The sequence below is a fragment of the Battus philenor genome, unplaced genomic scaffold (genome assembly GCF_028537555.1).
Source record: "Battus philenor isolate CCGP_79_NKW_IND1 unplaced genomic scaffold, ilBatPhil1.0.hap1 SCAF_3, whole genome shotgun sequence".
NCBI classification, from domain to species: Eukaryota; Metazoa; Arthropoda; class Insecta; order Lepidoptera; family Papilionidae; genus Battus; species Battus philenor.
This window is the reverse complement of record NW_027181693.1, coordinates 5,713,326-5,734,341: the sequence shown is the minus strand read 5'-3', so window position 1 is coordinate 5,734,341 and position 21,016 is coordinate 5,713,326.

The window sequence follows — 21,016 nt, the reverse complement described above, 5'->3', positions numbered from 1 at the left end:
TTCTAAGAAATACGCGACTTGCTTAATGTTTTGGAATCAATTTACATAGAGTTAACGTAAAATTTTGTTATAACAAAGCAATTTTATTTATTTTAAATTACAATCTTTAAAATTACATGAATATGCGAAAATTACTTACAGTAATTTTTAAAATAGTTGATTAACCTATAATTACTAACTTTATTCAAGTGTTTTATTGATGCCTAGTGTGTTTCATTCTTTTCAACAATAAAGCCTCTTATTCGCGTCTAATCAATATACAGATGTTACGTCGTCTCTATTCTTGTCTTCGTTTAGCTAACTTTGATTATATAACACTGCAAAAAGATATAGGTCACAATATTAGAATGATATTATAACTGTAGTGTCACGTTATATTGTCTTAATAAAAAAAAATATTCCTATATTTATTAAATCATACAAACCTTGTTTTGTGATCATCGATTGTTTAATTTTCTCCATATTTAAATCGCAAGACGAGGACATTATGAGGTTTCGTGAATGTGAGGTCTCGATTATTTGTACGAGTCTACGCTGGTTTTCGTAAATAATAACACACCTTCCATTAGGCTCCTTGAAACTGCAACTCCTTTGTCGATAATTACGTACGCTTTTACAATAAACTTCTTTGTAATATATACTATCACTATTACTATCATTATTATATAAACTACATTCTGCATAAAAAAAATTTAAAATAAAAACTGGAAACAAAATGCGTAATAACTTTTTTGAAGCCAGCGGTAGGGGACAGACCTGCGATCGTCGGTCACAGGTTCGATTTTCGTAATATAATCATAAATTATTCACACTTAGTGCATTAATTTTATACGATTGCCACTGCCCACAAACAAGTTACCAGAGGAAGGGTAGCACCGTCCTCTGTGTACCATAATGCCATTGCAATCGCCAATCCGCCTTCCGAGCGTGGCGATTATGGTATATCTCCCATAGATATCGTTGAAGGAAATTTATATCTTGCAATGGCTGCCTATGGGCTCAAGCGATGACGAAACATTTTCATGAATTTACATCTTAAGGATAAACTGTTTTAACTACTGTATGAAGGATGTTTGTGAAATTCATCACAGTAAAAACACTATTGAATTTTTGCAAAGGTTTTTAGGTAAGGACACACTTGCAACCCTCGTAGCGTGTTCTAAGCCGAGGAATACCTTTATAGAGAGGCTCAATTCGCTCCTTGTTTCTGTTGACTTAGGCTCTTTTGATATTATTTTCATAACGTACATAAGTACACTGTTCAAATCAACTAAAGTTGATATTACTATGCAAAAAAAGAATTATTTTTTTTCCCGTTACTCCCATTTTGTTACTCACACGGGTATTCCTGTATTTACTGTTCAAAATCAATTTGCTTCAATTGCTCTAAATAGATTAATAGATCAGATAATTATAGTTATATATTTTATATTACATTGAAAGTTTATTTCCAAAAGTAGACCTTAAATCGTAGCTTTACTAATATCTCACTGCTGAGATACAAATCTGCCTTTTAGGAGGAATCTTACTCCTGATCTGATTGGTATATATTACAAATCTTCCGGTTTTTGGTCACAGGTCTGGTTTTCTAATGATGTTTTTATTTACCGTGTGTGACCACAAACGATTTATATACTCCATACAAAATGATTATTGCGTAAATAATTTAAGACGTTTACTTATTAGTCACAGGTTAATCACCAAGCTACCAGTTCTGTTGATACAAATATTTCAATTGTTATAAGTTAACTTTAAAATTTAGTATCGTTTAAAAATAAGACAGACTTTAAAATTTGTATCGTAACAATTTGCTTCCTGCGGCAAGTTCAATAAATAAGGATAAAGCCCATTAGTGACGGTCCAGCAAATCTTTGGCCGCCGAACGCCACTTACTTAGACTTAAAGTGTTGCGGGCGCTATTCCGTTAGAGATTTTGGATTGTAACGTCCATTTTAAGAAATATTTCGTCGGAAAGCACAATTTTATCTCTTAACACAAACACTCACGACAAACGATGTTTAAAAAATAGTTCCACGTTTAATAAACTTTTTTTAATATAATTGTTTGTTAATTATAATACAAGATTTATTTTAGATAGTAAGTTTAAGTTATATTTTTAAACAATTTTTTTTGTATAAAAACTAATAAACATACTAAAGACGTAATGGTAAAACAACAGCCAAATAAGATAACTAACATATGGTTCCACATTTGTTTTAAACAAATTTTTTTATTTGATTGCCAAAAATTCAAATTAAAATCAATTAATTATATGATTATTATTATTATTATTATTACATTTATTATTAATTATTATTACAATTATATATATGATGTATATGAAAATGTTGTATATTAAATTTTGTATAAATAGATATATATATAAATACACATAGATAATATATATATACACTAATAGACTTGGACAATATCTGTTTGTAGTAAAATTTATAAGAGCCTGTACAATCGTAATCATCACTATAATTTAATTTTATTATTTAACAAATTTATGTAAATAGTATATGTAACTATTTAAATATATATTATGGTATACGTATATATAGTAAGTAATACACATAAGTATATCTATATATATATATAAATTGATTCCACTTTTTTGCATTAATTTTCGTCTTTTATGATTTTGACCTGTTTCACCTACCTTTATTAATTTATTTCTGCACCACTTAACGGTTAACAGGTAGAGAATGCTTTCGGCATTAAGTTCGCCCTTATGCATAAAATGTATAAATAGTATTTTAAATGAATAAATAAAAACAATATTTCACATAAAAACCTTTTTCCAACTAAATAAAAAAAATGTTTGTTTTTGACTCTTAAATATGCAATTATAATCTATGCAATTATCTTTTTTAAAATGATTAAACCCACGGTTACTATTGGTAGAAATATTTGGTAGAAACTGGGATCAGATTAAGCTCCAATATTAACAATAATAACACCCTTAACTTAAAACCACTAGGGTTCCAATCGAGCCCTGCTCTAAGAAGAACCTAGACTTCGTTACTTAGATGGGTTTTTTTCTTGCCACTTTTGCAATATCCTTAACAAACTGATCGATTTATTCCCAAGCTTTATTTTATCTTAAAAGTCCTTCACAATATAATAAGAATTTAAAAAAAAACATTCTTAAATTTATTACATAATATTTCAGAGACATTACACGGGAATGTATTGTTATACCGTACTCAGTTGCCCACTAAAGATATATTAATTATTTTAAAAAAATAGTCTTTTGTTTGGGCCATATATAAAAACCATGAATGTATGAAAATAAATATAATACACCAAATATTTTCAAACAATATGAGAGACAATAAAACTTACATCTAATACCAATTGAGAGGGTCGCAAAGGTACGTGAATTATAGGGTACGTCTTAGACCGATCCACTGCTGACCCTTCCATATCTTTAATACCCGGGGATCACAGAAATATAATACGCAAGGAGCGTATTTATTTGTGCGCACCAAGGACCTGCCCTTCATATGTTAAGATGTTTGACCCGACCAAATGAGATGACGATAATTTGCTATATTGACTTCTCGGCCTTTCCGACTTATTGAAAAAATATTGAATCGGATGAACGATAAATTAATACATATATGATACATAATAAATAGTACACAACAATAATTATAAAATAGTCGAGTCGTATAAAGATATCTATCTAGATCTTTATACACACACACACACACACACACACACACACACACACACACACACACACACACACACACACACACACACACACACACACACATATATAAAATATATATATACATATATTATATATATATATATATATAATATATATATATAATATATATATATATATATATATATATATATATATATATATATTGCCAAGAAGGGCATGTGACTACATGTTTTTCGTTTAAAAACATATTAACATGCTTTTTAAACTGCCGAATCAATAATTTGTGTTTACGAAGTATATAATCGATGTTTTAAAATCATTGAAATATTGCCGCAAAGAATCAGTTCTCGTAGGACCTTTGTCTGCGTCTCAATCCTCTGCTACGATTGGCCTCAGCCTCAAACATCAATCCTTTTATACCAAAAACGAATCTCTGTGATATCTATCGATAAGTTATCACCGAAATGTTTCAAAGTTTAAAAATTTTACTTACTATATTTTGAACATCTCATACAACCCTGTATGTGTACTAGAAATGGTTATGTTGTTATTAATATTCATGTTATGTGGTTTCGTGACGTCTTGATTTTTTTGTTCGAGTCTACGCTAGTTTTCATTTTAAATCTTGTTGCAACAATGTATAAATGGAATGGTCAATAAACCAAATTAACACACTAGTTTTTAACTTATGTTAGATCGGATATTTAGAATAAAAATTTCATAACACTTGTAGTAATATCGAATTATAAAAACTTTGTTTAAAGCAATAACTTTCCTTTAAAACTGATAACCTCAAAGATCGACGATGACCGATCTTAAGCTGCCTCGTATTCAGCGACTTCGATAGACCTAGTAAGAGTCGTACCCACGTGATGTTAAATTAAATAAGATTCCATCGCAGCAAGACATTTCAAAAAGATACTTCTTCTTTTTGCGGTAAATTTATTCAAGACGTGTGAATGTAGAATTCGAGTTGAGATGAAAACATTTATCGACTATTTTTAAAGTAACATCACTAGATCGTTCACAAGTATTTTAAGTATTGATGGCAGCAGAATAAAACAGCATTGAGACGATGTCGCATCCCTAAACCTCGACGTCGGGAAACAGGCTTATTCTACCGATGAGTGCTATCGCTCGTGGCCTTTCAGACCCACCTCCCGCGGGAGCTCAGCCTTTTACTGTGTGTACTCGCTTTATACGATCGGCGTTCAATATGAATTTCAGATGGGTTATTAGATCGGTAAGCCAGCGTTCACAAATATGCTATACAATACTTATTGATTTGTACCGCTTTCTATCGTTCAAATGCACAATTATTCTCTATCTATTTTAACATATTCTTTTTAATATTTACTCAACTCGTTTTTCGTTTACCTATGAATTATAATTTTAGTTAAATTCAAAATCTTAATTGAAACCTTTATGGCTATATTTGAACAAATAAAATGTCTTTTAAGTGAAACAAACAGCTTAAAAATATCATTTCAACGATACATATTTCGTCTAAGACTTCTAGTAAAAATAATCTTATCATCAATGATAAATATTTGGCTATACATGATTAAAAGTAATGTTTTTAAATATTTTTGCGGTCCAGTCATGTTTTATACTGCCAGCTACTTATAATTTATTGATAACGAAATGTTTTATATAATCGTTATATTTTTTAAGGTAAATAAATAAGATATAGACAATAAATGAATAAAAAGCTATAATATTAATAAATAATGATTAAAAATATAAAGAGCTTCACAGCTTGAGAAATAGCGAATAAAAAAAAATACAGTAAAAACGATATGATGTGTCTACATTTTAAAGTGTAGTTTACGTTAAAAAAATATTGTATAGTAATGTATGTTAATTGCTCTGTCCAAAACTGGACCTCGCTTTGCCGTGAGGGTAAAAACCGTGACCTGATCATCCATGATGGAGGTAAGTCTAAATTGACGACCGCAGTTCGCTCTTCTCAAAAGTCTTAGTTAAATTATTTCAAAAACGAGCAGAGGCAGACGCGGGTATCACTTTAGCAGCTTCCGTTAAGGAGGAAGAGCCGATTACGTAATAGCATTTTCTCTTCGTAAAACTATTAAATATTTTAATCATCATTGTGAACGCTTTCGGCTATTAGGCGTCTACTGGTCTCCCCACAGATTTCCAATTGGAATCGAATCACAGGACCGATTGAAAGCGACCAGCATCCAGTGTTGTCCGATGACAATAATATCAATTGCTTAAACTTAACAATAATAAGCTTCTTCTTCTTCTTATCAGCCGATGGTCGCCTACTGTAAAGCGTTGGCCTCCCCCAAAGATCGCCTCGATGACCGATCTTACGCTGCCCGCAACCAGCGAATTTCCTCGACCTTAACTATGTCGGTCCACCTAGTGGGCCCCCCACCCACACCGCGCTACCGGCTCGATCTACTGAAATAAAAATATATCCGAAATGTATATGTTGCAAAATTATTTACACTAACGAACTCCAGTAAAATCAAGAAAGAAGTCGTAACAAAATTTAAACACGCTTTGATAAATTTTTGTCGGAAGCCACATCTTCAAAGTTACGGTAAGTTTCCCGAAGTTATAGTTCTTCAAAGCCCGTCGCGAAATTGCGGAACATTCCTGAAAATGAAGAAGCGAAACATTCGAGAGAAACGAGAATGGCTGACTGAGGCGGAATAAAGTTGACATTTTTGCAAAGCTACGTTAGAATTTCAACAAAATTAAATGTGGCACTACACGAAATGAAAATAGTGCGAGATCCCGCTGCCTTCCCAAGCTGCGTTGCCCCGTCTCCCTTCCAGTTATATTTTTGTACAGTTTTTTCAAGGTTCATTCTTGGCTTCGTTATTATTAGTTTTAATAACTACTTTTATACCAGAATTTCAGAAAATCTTGAATATTATTTTATACACTAGTGATTATAATGAATTTTATCCATACATTAATTATATATATCATTAAGCTATTCATTTTTACTACCAGTGTATTTTTTATTTATTAAAGTTTTTAGTTATTAAAGTTTATATTAATTTGGAGTAGCTGTTACGATTTGTGTTATTAGATGTTTCACAATTTTTATATTATTCAACGTACACTTGCCCTGCAGAACAAAGGCCACTCCAAATGGATTTCCAATAGGACCAGTAGCAAGCTCGTTGCATCCGGCATCTTTTAAGAACCTTAACGTGTATGCATTGAATTAATTCTTGCTTCCAGTAAATATGATTGATGTCTTTTTCTCTGCTTACTATCATTTTCTTCTTCTTGGTATCGATTTCGTGCTTTTTGCAGATTATCATTTATGGAACAGCCTACATAAATCACCTATCGATATATATTATTCGAACTAAACATGACAATTTTTTTTAGAATTTATACAATTTATTTTAGCGATCTTTGGGGGAGACCATGGCGATGATGGTGAAATTTATGAAGTATTTTTGATGGTCGTACTGTAGTAAAGATATATATATCTATATATATATATAATATATATATATATATATCTTTGATCTATAGTCTTATTAAGCCACGATAATTAATTATTCTTCAAATAAAACTTCTGTTTCTGCTTCATGATATTCACTCAAAAATTTGTAATAAAAAGTGCATGTTATAGAAAAGAATGTTTTTAACTTACTTTCGTGTAATCCTCACTAGAAATACTCATATCTTGTCGAAAAAGAGAAAATATCTTTAATTGATGACATCAAGAGTTTTTCCTAATTGTAAAAAAATTTACTTACTATGTTTATGATTATTTCATAAATTTAAGTGTGATGTGAAATTGACATATTTAATTAAATGTAGTGTTGTCTTCCCTAGCAATCTTAGCTAGTCTCCTCTATACAGCTGTAAATTAATAATCAATTCGAATCTTAATAAATAATAAAAAAGGTATTTCTAAACTTACTTTTTATTGTTATACTTACGTGAGAAACATATATTTCAAAAATGAATGTACTACACATGAAATTAAAAAAAAAACAAAGTTATAGAAATCTATTTACAAAGATAAGCGAAATCTGTACTTGTGCCAAAGTTATGGCATATCCAAGGAAATTAGGTATTAATAATAATATACTTTTCTTCAACACTTTTATTATAAATTTGTTTAGTCTCCTGACTTTCTGCTAGGCGAAGACTTAGATTACAGGAGTTAGAATTCTTATCCGTCATTTAGTAATTAATTTTGTAAATTTAATAATTAAATTATATATTTACCAACAAAGGGACTAAAGTAAAAATAAGAAACAATGTATATGTCTGTTGTGTGTGCGCTCGAGTGTTCAGTATGAGTGACTAAAAACGATTCACTTAATAGAGATCGATATGTGATGTAAGTAGTAATTATAAATAAATTATAAAATGGATCTGCATAACATAATCAAAAGTCTGAAATATTTTCTTCGAATGTAAAATGGTATCTGTTTATCAAAGTCGCTAGCTGGAAAGTTGTGTTCAGTGGGAAATGCAAACGAGATGCAGCTGCACATTAGCGCAACGAATAACCTCTGTCGCGGCGACTATCGCACGCCACATAAACTACCGCGTACATTACCAACCTGACACACGGCCCGGAAGAACGTCCAACAGATGAACAATTTTAACTCACGTATTATTAATTAATTTATCCACAAATAATATTAAAGCAGTAATTCATATAATTGTTTTTAATAAAAAACAACGTTCGATTGTAGTATTTTAGTTTTTATTATTAACCATTGACGTGTGATTGACCTGACAATAGAATGGTCCTAATATCAAATAATGAATAAATTTTTCCTAACGTATTATAAATTTTAACAACAATAAATAATCTTTATTTAAACTATGCATTTCTAGTAATGATTACATTGTCACTAAGCAAATTTTAAATGTTGTTTTACAGATATTTCTTGTAAGCTCTTATTATCTGTTGATAAATTTTCTTTAAAGGCTTTCGTGGTAATTTAACGAACATTTAACATTCCATGTAAACACTTTTTAACAATATACACAAATATCTGTGATACGCGGTAGGTAAAACTAGTTGAGAGTCTCACTAACAATCGAGTGAAGCCTGGTACGAGGTTGTTTTTCGTAATAACCGTTAAAAAACCTTTACCCGACATCTGTTAGCCAAATCATGCCTACTACATCTTGAATTATTAAATTCTCTAGTATGTAAAATATTTAATTAATTTTTTTATATGTATGATACAAATAAATCCATAACAACTATGCTCATGATGCCTTTACATACGTCTTGAAATATGTAATATTTTTTATGTAACACAATTAATAATTATTTTCATGTATATAAACGTTTGTGGGCAACCCCACAAACGTCATTTAAATTTATGAGAAAAAAGAATGACATAGGAACGTCAATACGACAATGACATAATAAGCATTGATCGAATTAATTGCGTTCTGTGAATATTATTATTATTAATTGGAGCACTCCACAATCTCCACACGTTCAATGCTCACGGATTATTTTGTCCGCGTGTCCCTATATACACCATCAAGCGCATACTATCATAAGGCTAATGTGCATGATCATAGCCGCAACATAACATAGCTTATGCAGAAATTCTGGCTGCCTCGCTGCTATAGCTTATTTACATGGTTTTATTTTTATAATATAAATATAACATTACTTATAAAAGTATTTATGAGTAACATTATATTAGTATTTTATCATTGCACTCTACATTATTAATAAACCATGCAATGTTTTGTCTGTTCCATATAGGTTATATAAAACTTGTAGTTTTATTCCATACCAATCAACGATGAGGGATTTTAGATGTACAAGAAATCGTGGAAATTCATTATATAGACTAGAATAATTGGTTTATTATTACTTAAAGACTCCCTGGTTACTATAACTTGTTGTTTTAGTTATTATTTCTTGGCATTAAAATGCTGAGAGCAAACGAAGCTGATGAAAGAAAGTTGCCGACATAACCCAGAGTAGTGGCAAGTTAAAGTGGCAATCCAGCCTATTGCGCATAGACAAGACTGCTGGTGGGCTCATTGAGGCTGATGAGATTCTGGAATGGATACAACGGATTGGCAAGCGCAGCGAAGGTGGTCCAGCTCTTCACGGGGCACGGGGGGTTATCCAAGTACCTTTACCGGTTTAAGCTCAAGGAGGGCCCTTCGTGCTTCTGTGAACCGGGCGTGGACCATACCGTGGTCCCCTTGGTAGCCCACTGTCCCGCATTCGGAGGACTCCGGGTCAACTCCGAATGCCGGTTGGGCGTAAAAATAAATGAAATAAACATCGCCTCTATGTTAAAAGATGCCAAAAGTAAACATGTTTCAAAAATAAACTCGTAAAATAGTATAATTAATAGAGTAAGCGTAATAAAAATGTGAATTAATGTAAACAAAATTATAAAATAGAGAAATATGAAGGCGAAGTATGAATGAGAATTAGAACGAAAGAAAATATAGAATGAATTGTGGAAAGAAAGAATGGAATGATAGATTACGTGAAGAATGATCGTAGAGAACGAAAATGAAAAGTCAGTGAAAAAAAAATTAATAAGACAAAAAAACACCCTGTCCTTCCCAAACATAGGGGAAAGAGAGTAAAAAAAAGCGCAGCGTAGGGCGTCTACCCTCAGGGTGGACAGGCGTTCTTATTAAGATCGCCAGGAGACGTTGGAGACAGGCCGCTTCTGAGTGGTTTTATGGAGAATGGCCTATTTTATGCAGTGAACGTCATATGACTGAATGATAATGACGATGATGATAATAAAGCGACTAAGATAGACTAGGTTCATTGTTTCAAAAAAATTTCGTGTTATAGTAAGTAGGAGTATTACGTAAACTGGTCAAGTCATGTCGTCATCACCAGTAATAAACAAAACCAGACTGGAGCGATAGTGACGCTATATCGCTTCCATTTCCTGGCACAGTGGGGCCTTGGACTGAACGTTTGTGCCGTAATTGGCTCTGGCCCATCTTCAGGCAATTAGGAGGCGGCGCGTTTTAAAAGATCCATATTTATTCGCAAAGCCGTAGACTCGTCGTAACGACGTTTCCAATGCTACAGCAGTTACAGCGTAGAATTAATGCTACGAAACATTTCTTTATGCTCGTTGACCATAACTTGCTTATTTCTTGATGTCTGTGAAAATCTAATAAAATAGATTCTGCTAAAAATATGAAAAAAAAAATCCAAAAAAGATCATTTAAAAAAATGTAAGTTAATATTAGGATTTTAAATGTAAAACTACGTACACATTTTATTTGTGAAGCAGAAATTTGCTTGGTTCCCTAAATGCTAAGTTATTGAATTTAAGCTCTGGACATCCAATTTAGAAGCGTTCAGTGTGCTTTCTAGATGATAATGACCCCTTTGCATGTGGCCAATAACTTGAAGCAAACTTCCCTATGCTCTGCATAAATTTATTTGAACACATTGTGAAACACATTTATCCGTGTTGCCAGAGCAATAAGGTAGCAAATAGCGTGAGAATCGATAAATTAAATGCAAATAACGTTATCGTTCAGTATAGGACATCAGCGAGGCACAATGCACTAATTATATCAATGTCTTAGAAAGCCCCTAACCATCCCCTTAACAGTTTTCCACGGTATCGGAGGGGCATTAGTGCATTTCCCAGTAATGCTTCTAAAGACGGTTGCCGCACGATGACCAAAGAGGTCTTCGGGTGACACAATATTCAAACTTGATTTGAGTTAATCGACGTTTACTTTATTTCTAAGACATTTTTAGTTTTTGAAAATGAAATATGTGTTAAATATTTAACAGTACCGACAGTTTTAATGATAATTAAAAAGTAAAAAGTTGAAAAATAGATTTTACGAATCCTTAACGAAAATTCATTTATGGAATAAAAGTGAATTGATATAACAATTTTGAAGTAATGTAAACAAAACATAGTAACAAAATGTTTACACCTTCCCCTTTTTAAAAATAATTTAGCGACTAAGACAGAAGTAGGCAGAAGTTACTATTTTAAGTAAGTAATTTGAGTACAAATTTAATTTACACAGAATTCTTAGTAATTTGAAATCTTAAGTCTCATAATTTAGCAAAACTTTGTCCCACGTTAAACTTAGATTTATTACACGGTGAAACTCGTCTCTTTGGCTAATTTAGAACTATCGGCAAGCAAAGTGCTTCGCTAGCGTCTTGCCGCCGCACCGGACTACTCGCATAGTTTCAAGTACCAAGCTCTGGTCCGCATCGACCTAAACTTAATTTTAATTTGTGATCTTTGGAAATACGTACCACCGTCAGGCGCATCTTGTGGTTTCTCGTAAAGGCATTGGAATTCTTTTTCATTTATCGGTGTTCTTTGAGGAAATAATGTTTAAATTCCTTCAGTGTCGCGTAAATTATATAATCATTTCAATAAAATTTACAAAATGTACAACATATTGGAAATACAAGTATAAAAATATTGCTAAATAGGTTTAAATTAAACAGCGAAAATTGTATAAAAAGCTAAGTTACTGTAATTTACCTTATAACTCTTCAACCTTACTATTATCTACATAAGTTTTTATAAATACTAACTACGAACAGCTGTTTAAAAATAACAGAAACATCAGAGATTATTGATGGCAATCATAATAATCTAAAATATTCAACGTTATTTTGTATTCTTTCTATGAGTACTAAATTTCTCATTAATATTTAACAGAAGGATTCAAATTACACATTTCGTAATTTCAGTATTCCTTAACAATTGTTCGATAACGTTGTAGTAATCAACGTAGGAAGTTATATAAGATATATAAGATGAACGTCTAATAATTATTTAGTATACCAAACTAAGAAATCCTTTTTATTATTGCATTAACCGCGATTATTCTGTGAACATTTATCCTCTGGCTCATCAAAGCATTTAATATTTAAAAACGCGACAAAGATTCGTTTACTTCTTTAAAACAATTAATTTAAAACTAAACTTAGTTAAACTTTACTTAGACAAACTAACGAATAAGTTATAAAATTTATTTGATAAACGTTGAGAGAACTATAGTAGATATCAAGTTAAACACAAGGTACATCTTAACTACAGAGGTCGTCGTCTCATATCCCTTAATTGGCGAATATCATCTCGCAAAAGGGATCCGTCTTCACCAAACCGTTAAAAGGATTCGCTACTGTTAAGTGCTGTATCGAGGGTTCAATTCCCCATTTAGTAATTCGATTCGGGCCAATTAGAAGTTTAGTTGTCGTTCGAACTAATACGTCTCGGATCTTGCGAAAGCGAATGCTGCTCAATTGTACCGGTCATTTGGACCCTTCCCGAGATCTAAGTGTGATGTATCCTCTAATAACCCAAAACTTGATTTCCTTCGGTAAATTATGATTCAAATAATAATTACATACTGTGAAAAATTTTAAACTATTCCTGATACTTAGATATTAGATATTCGCTTTTTTAATTTGTAATAAATATATGAATCATTTCCATCCCATTCGTAAAAATTTACTTTGATTGAAAGTTGCCTTTTATACGAAAACAGTTATAGATTCTGTTTAGCAGAAACAAACGATTCTTCAAGTCTTATAAAATCTGTGGTTATTCGTTATCGTACCACAGCCGTAAATTCGAATTTTGAGCTAAAATTTAAACGACATTTCAACCTTCACCAATTTCAATCAAACGCACAAAGCTTATGTCAAATGTCAAAGTTATCGCAAGATGGGGGAAAAAGTCTTTTCGCAAATAATATATATAAAATTGTAATAAAATATCTTTGTTTGTACTACTTTGTTTGGCTGGTTGCAATAATATTAAAAAGGCAACATTTAAAAAAAACTGATAGAAGAAAATAGTAAAGTGTTGCTTTGAGCTATTTTTACTTTACACAACAGAAAGAAACTGTCAGAATGTGTTAATCAAATGAAGGTTCTATATATTTAAAAAAAAATCAAAAAGTATTAAATTTTTTGGACGTAATGCAGGATAGTAAGAGAAAAACAAAGTTGGTTAAAGCGTTTTCATTCTAGAATTTTTTTGAAAAATGAACGTTAGTTTTGTGAAAGTGAATCAAGTTAGGTATGTTAATGGCTGTAAAACAGTTTTGTCTCAATCGGAAAAGGCTGGGTGTGTAAAAAAAACTTGTTATTTGGGTACCCCACGAGCTGTTTCCTCATTTGTGACCATTTATTAAGACGTAATGAAATTGAATTGTTTTGGAAAATGGATAACTCGTGATTAAAAGATACACATTTACATTTACACACATGATGATAAAATGCGAACAAAGCCGTCGGAGATCTGTCAGACCTTACAGACTACAGCAAACCCCAGTATAACTTTGTGTTTATGGTAGGACAAGAAAGTCGTTGTTTGTCATGAGATATTACTGCCGCACAAAACAATCGATTCGGAGAAAAAACTGCAAGAGTTAATCAATAGAAGGGGTGTGATTTATCATCACGCTAACGCCAGACCACACACATATTTAGCCACTCAGCAAAATTAAGGGACTTTTCCTGGGAGGTGATAATGTATCTATGTACGTATCAGTCATGTATGATTTCAGTTTCTTCAGAATTCTTTAGGCAACGATAGGTTAACATGTAGTTTTTTTTGTCAAGAGTTCCAAAATTTCTATATCAATGGATTATGCTATCTACAAAATGGCAAAAAATCATCGAACGAAACATCTCCTATGTTGAATGTTTTATTTACATTCATATTTTGAAAGTCTTGTACCAAAGTTTCATGTAAAATGCAAAGGAACTTTTTTACCAATCTGTTACTCACGGAGAAACCACCGTTAGACTCAACAGTAAAGAAATGTAACAATTATTGACCAATCACTAAACAATGATTTTAAGACCGAAGCAATTGATTAGACAAGTTATTAAAAATAGAAATTTCTTTCTTTTAATTACAATAAGTTCATTAAGTTAAAAATATTAATTAATTTTTGTGACGAGTTAGGTTAAAACGTCACTGAACGTAATAAAATGACTGAAGTATAAGCGAACCGACGATAAAGACGTTTTAAATCCAACCCACATCTGAAACTAAGCGCTAATCGCGCTGAAAATTCTTTCAGTTGGGCGGCGCTTCAGGCGTGGCGATCGTGGATATAGTCGTATCCGCATATCCGGCTGCGTAGTGATATCCGTGCGCATATCCGCGCGGGGGCGGATCAGCCGGATAAGCAACAGGTGGGGGATGAGCCGGTTGCAGATCCGCCCACCGTCGCCACGTGCTTTAGTTTCAAACTTTTACACAAACTTTTTTTATTCAGTTGCGAAACGGCGCAAGTTCAACTTGTATTGAAACTCGAATAGTTAATGCAGATATTGTTCTTATTTGTAAAAGACATTTACTTAAATGTTCTTATAAATAAATAACGATTTAATATCACCCGACTGTAATTATACCCCTTCATCAAACAAACTGCTGCTTAGTTATTAAAATTAGATTTGACGGTTTAATATTCACGCACCTAAAACAAAACAAGTTTTGCTGTATAATTAAAACAGCGCGTAGCTGTAAGCTCCAAATTAATCACCTGTGCGAATTTATTGGTCCATTCCGAAGCTTAATGATCGAAATTGACATTGGCAATTGTTATACCGCAAAAACTTCCCTTATTGTTGGCGTATCAATCATGACTCGCATAGAGTGTGGGCCTGTAATTTGACGGTTAGTTTATTTATGATAATCATTTGAGCTGTTACCGAAACTTTGAGTCAAAGAACTTATCATGTAAATAAATACCCTTCAGATTTTTGTTTTATATTTTTGTTATCCTGTGTAACCTTTTATAACTATAATTATTTTATGTCTTGTAAAAATTTGATAATGGAAGTCGTATATATATATATATATATATATATATATATATATATATATATATATATATATATATATCATTAATTCTGTAGTTTATATGCTTGTTATTTAAACATGATCCATATAGGTGATGTGAATAAAATCTTTTACTAATACTGAACAACCACATGGATCTTTATTTTCATATACTTAACAAACAGAATCGCATTGGTATTGTAGAGTGCAGTCAAGTGACAAATTTTGTGTGATGGTTCATAGCTACGTCCCAATTACGTTGACGCTTTTTAAAGGACGCGTTCGTTATTCAATTTAATAGTAAATCGTCTCATTTTTACTTTTTTTTTGAGAACCTTGAGATATATCATATGGTCACTCACTAATATGTATCAAGTCACATCACAGTACAATTTAAAAAGAAAATTGGACTAATAAGGGAGAATAAAGGTGTGTGCACGCACCCACACATAAGTATCCCCTGTTATTTGTTGGCGTTCGTCGTCTAAGACCCAAATTAATAGTCTAAACTTGGTTGGATCTCGCACGCGCTCGCCCGCCTTACTCTTAACTTAGTCACCAATTAATTTATTGCGCCAACTTTACTTTAAATTCTTTACCCAAACTCTTATACGTCTTAGTTCGATTCGATGTTGCCATGCTGCTGTAATAAAATTTCCACATAAATGAGTAGTTTTTTTTTTAATATTTAGATATTATTGATATTTTTTGTTATTGCTTATTTTGATTAATTCTAATGCTGCTGCCATGCAATTTTAAAAGTTTGTTCAAATTTTGAAATTACTCTTGCTTTATGGTGACATTATTCTTAAAGTACAACGTACTGAATAAATTACAATTAATTATTTTCAAGGAATTTGATATTTTGTCCTAGAAAATGGTGGCTTATATGTTATAGCTGTATTTTAATTAATTTTTGTTTTGGGCAAAGCGTTTGAAATTTACAAGAATGGCAACTGTAAAAGACAAGGACGCGCCTATGCCGCGCGGCGATAACCGCATGCAGAAGAGATTTATTTCGCCAACTTGTTAAAACTTCATAATTTGTCGGCATTATCTTCACAGTGTGTGTGCACTGCCGTCGATAGCGTTGCTCACCGCGTGTGTGTATCGGTGGTAACAAAGCCCGTCGACAAATGCGCCGTGTTTCATTAACTCTTAAATATTTATATCTTATCATAATAAAACACTGTTAAATAGAATTCAGTTTTTAGTATCAGGAAAATTTGGCAATGGACCAATCCTGGAATCTTTTGAAGTTATTAACTACTGTTTTTTTTGCAGATTCCGTAGCGGAGCGCAAAGAGTGCCTAGCATAAGACTTCTTTTAACTACTTATCCGTCTTCTTTTTTCATTCTACGGTTATAAATAATGCCTATTGTACATTTTTTAGTTGTTATAACTATATGTTTATCTCTCTATTACTTTTACAACAAAGATAATTAAATTATAGTTGATTAATATTGGATGGAATAGATGTTAAGTATTCATTTGTCCAATATTTAAATTTATTATCGTCGTTATCACTTGAACCGTAGGACGCTCACTATACGACGTAGTTATCCCCCATAGATTCCTAAAAGAACTGTTAGGAAGCAACGTGCATCAAGCTTCTTTTTACTAACTTGAATCGGTCATCAATACGTTCCAGAACTTTAAGGTTAACTTTGAGGTAATTTAGTGGCCATCTGAATACATGTATAAACGTGTTTTTAAAATAAATTTTATGAATGCTTTCTCGTAGCATGTAATTTAACCTAATAGATATATATTCATATTGTATAATGCATATATCTAATGTAAGTACACAAGTATAACTTATTATAACCATATTAGACGAACCGCAATAAGTTTCTGATTGAGAACCATTTCAAATTTTCATAACGGAATACAAGAAAGTTAATACGTATAAATTAAATGCTTATGACTTAAAACTTTAATACTTATGTCTATCTTGATCAGGAAGGTTTCAATTGCTAAGTATTCGAACGTAACATTATTTACTTCCGAAGTATACATTCTTGTAAAGGCAACACTAATTAGTCCCTCCTTATTTATGATTCATAAGCCGATGTACAATAAATTCTCGCGGAATCTTTCCGTCCCACATGTGCCAGTAAGCCGTGGCATTAGCGAATGTTGAATGTTGGTTCTCGCCTAATAAGAGGCGGGATGTAAGGAATCGCTCTGATTACTATATTATTTATTACGCTACGTGCCGCCCGTGTAAACGCTTCCTAATACTCCTCTCCGCGAGCACATCTTGCAACCGTATCGCTGTAAACGTTACAGGAACACTAAGGAACGAAGAGGAATACATCGGCAATGTTTTAGTTTATAAAAGTTCTAACAATAAAAAATAATAGCCATCTATCAAAAGCTATAAAGATTAGTTAGAGAAACGCGTGCTTGGCAGGTTTTTTTTTAAATTATGGGACGTATTAATAGGGATGAATGTATACCTTGTTGAGATACGTATATTTTATTATTGAATATTGCTTTGAATGAGTTGTCAAATTTTCTTTTTGATTATAAGCGGATAATAAATAGTTTTGTTAGATTTTGCTTGTTGTGTGTGTAGATATTTAGTACATTAAATTAGTAAAATTGAATAGGTAAAAAATTCTATATAATAGTGACTGACGCGTTCGAAAAGGTCTATATATTGTAATTGTCCCTTGAATATTGTAAATCGCAATTCTTCGCTTAGTTTATACACGTTTGAAACAAAACAGTGCGATGCTTCGACCCAGTAACTTGCTACGTGATATAACTATTCGTCCTTGCAGTACAAATCGGAGTTTCAGTATTTCTACCTAGAAGACTTTGATATTATTCGTTATATTTAAATGGAGAAAAAATAACGTTACCATAACTGTCTTTAAGAATTGTCTTTGTAAATGGCATCGTTTTTATTAGTTTATAATTAAAAACAGATTAACTAGATATTAACAAATGTAAAAAAATTACATTTTCTTTTGACTTAGTGTTGGTTACACCTAAGATTTTAAAGTAATCTAAGTTAAATAATAAACCGTTTCTGCATACAGATTGAGTTATTAAATGTATTAACCGGCTAAAATAAATTATGCGTGTGAATGTTGACAAAGCGCGGTTTGAATAATGACTCCCATATATCGTCGTATCTCCACTCTTCTTATTGCCGAAGGGGATAAGGCATAGAAATTTTGCTCATACGCCACCACGTCGCTTACGTAGCTTTTGCGAAGTTTTAGGTGATATTGCGGTAATTTTAATGAATACCGTTTACGGATTTTCCTTGATAACGTATGAGATTCAAATATTATAAAACGATGATTATATTTTTATCATTTTGATAGCTGCCATTTCTCTTTGACAAGACATGTATTAAATAACGCAATAAATAGACAAATCTTATGTAATAATGAGTGTCATGGGTTGCACTCGGAATGAAAAGATCCGTAGACAAATGAAAGTAGCAAACGTAATTCAGCAGATTGGTAAGTTGATTCGGATTGGTAGCTGGCAGGATATCTACCAGAACAAAATTTGGTTAAAGTTGTAGCAAAGGTTTGATGCACGCAGCTTCCAAACAGTTATATTAGAAATCTATGGGTAGACCTATATTAGGCAGTGGACATCTTATGACTGATATGATGACGACAATGTTATGAAATTTTGTAACAAAAAGGTGATATGTTGAACCAACGAAACATAATTTCGCTGGCTTATGATACACATATTTTAAAAGTTCCGAAGAGCGTAATAGACTCATCTTTAATACATCGTTGTTTCCTCGTCTCCACAAAGTAGAGAGTTGGGTCGTGAATCAAGCTCGCTAACCGTAATCTACGAGTACGGCGCACTGAATTATTATTTATAACGTAATTACAAAAACACTCTCACGCACGCTATCGCCCATTGCTAATGTTATTTATGCGGGGATGAACGTAGACGTGTAATTTTTGCATATCACCCCTCATATCGGAAGAATTGAATGATAAGCGAGAAGTTTTGTGGAACAGATTTTTTAGCTTCGTTAAGAAGGGGGAGGTGTTTTAGATTTTATTATGTTGTATTCTAACGATGGTATGATTTTTTTTTATTTATACAATATCAGGGTACTTTAACAACGTTAACACAAAGATATATAGAAACCCTATAGCATAATTCAAAACTAGTGCATTCCTTAATAACACATTCATTTAAATTAAAGACAACTAATTATAATCCTAATTGAAACTTCAAGAAAAATAAAATATTAAACATCAACATAAGACATTGATTTAGGAAAAACTACGGTAAATAAACAATAGGAACTATTAAGTGTATGATGTGTTCCGGTTATGAAGTAGAAGTGAGCCTCGCCTTGAGAGTTCCGTAACACGGTTTTGGTATAAGCTATTATAACGTAATTACGTTGGTAAAAGATTAAAATTTATATTTAAATAATTTTCATGCCATTTGAGACCCAGTACTTGTGAATATGTTTAGGTCACAACAAAAGAACATATTAAAGAAATTATTGCATAAATGATTTAAAATCCGAAAGTTACGTTACATCATAATCCGGGTAATGTATTACGATTTGTGTTCTTTCACATTAAAAAAAGGTGTAAAGGTTTAGATTTTACTATAATGGTAATAAGTTGTTATTTAAAATTTCTACTGCGTCGTCTAAGTTTATTATCGGTTCCCGTACTCCGATGTCCTTAAACTTATTTTGCATGTTAGACGGAACAAAACTTGCATGAGATGTATCATATCTATTATGCGTGTATCATATTTATTATGAAAATATTAACACCTTCATTTTAGATTAATAATATCACGATAACAGGATAATTCCTACAGACACGTAGTTTAATAATGACTAGGGTAATATATTCATTAGCAGAGATACTGCAAAGATCATTTTACTTGGACATATGAGAAGAATTTATATGTGGACGTATTGTGTAAAAAGATACTTTTTGTTAAATTAATTATGAGTTCATGCAGTCTCTTGGGCCCGAAATGAGTGTTCCTATAATGGAAATGTTATAAACACAATAAAGAAACATTCGTAATACAATTTGGTAAGAAATCTACGTAATGAATAAAATTGTTATCACAGGCTATTAGCGGTATTTTCCGACTGACTGTCCTTTGATTCTTTCAAAGAAAATCGTTGTCTAACCCTAAATACTACTTCTTAGGTGTAGCAGACGTTCGCTGGGGAATTGACCCCTTATTGTCACCAGTGTTGCTATTAAATATTTACTGAGAACTTTAGTGTAAACGTTTTTTAAAGACTCGGTTTTAAAACTGAATACGTCTTAAGGGAGCTATATCCGAAACTTCATATTCATAGAGACGATAAATTCCCAGCCAAGCCAACACGCGCACCTCTTTAACCGGGTCTGTATTATTTTAATATACGTAAACCGTGCGATATTTCCTCTCACTCGTGCTCTGGAAAATAGAATCTTGTTGTCCCCTTCATTTTTCGGAAGATATCTTAATAAGATTCATGAAAGGACGCCATAT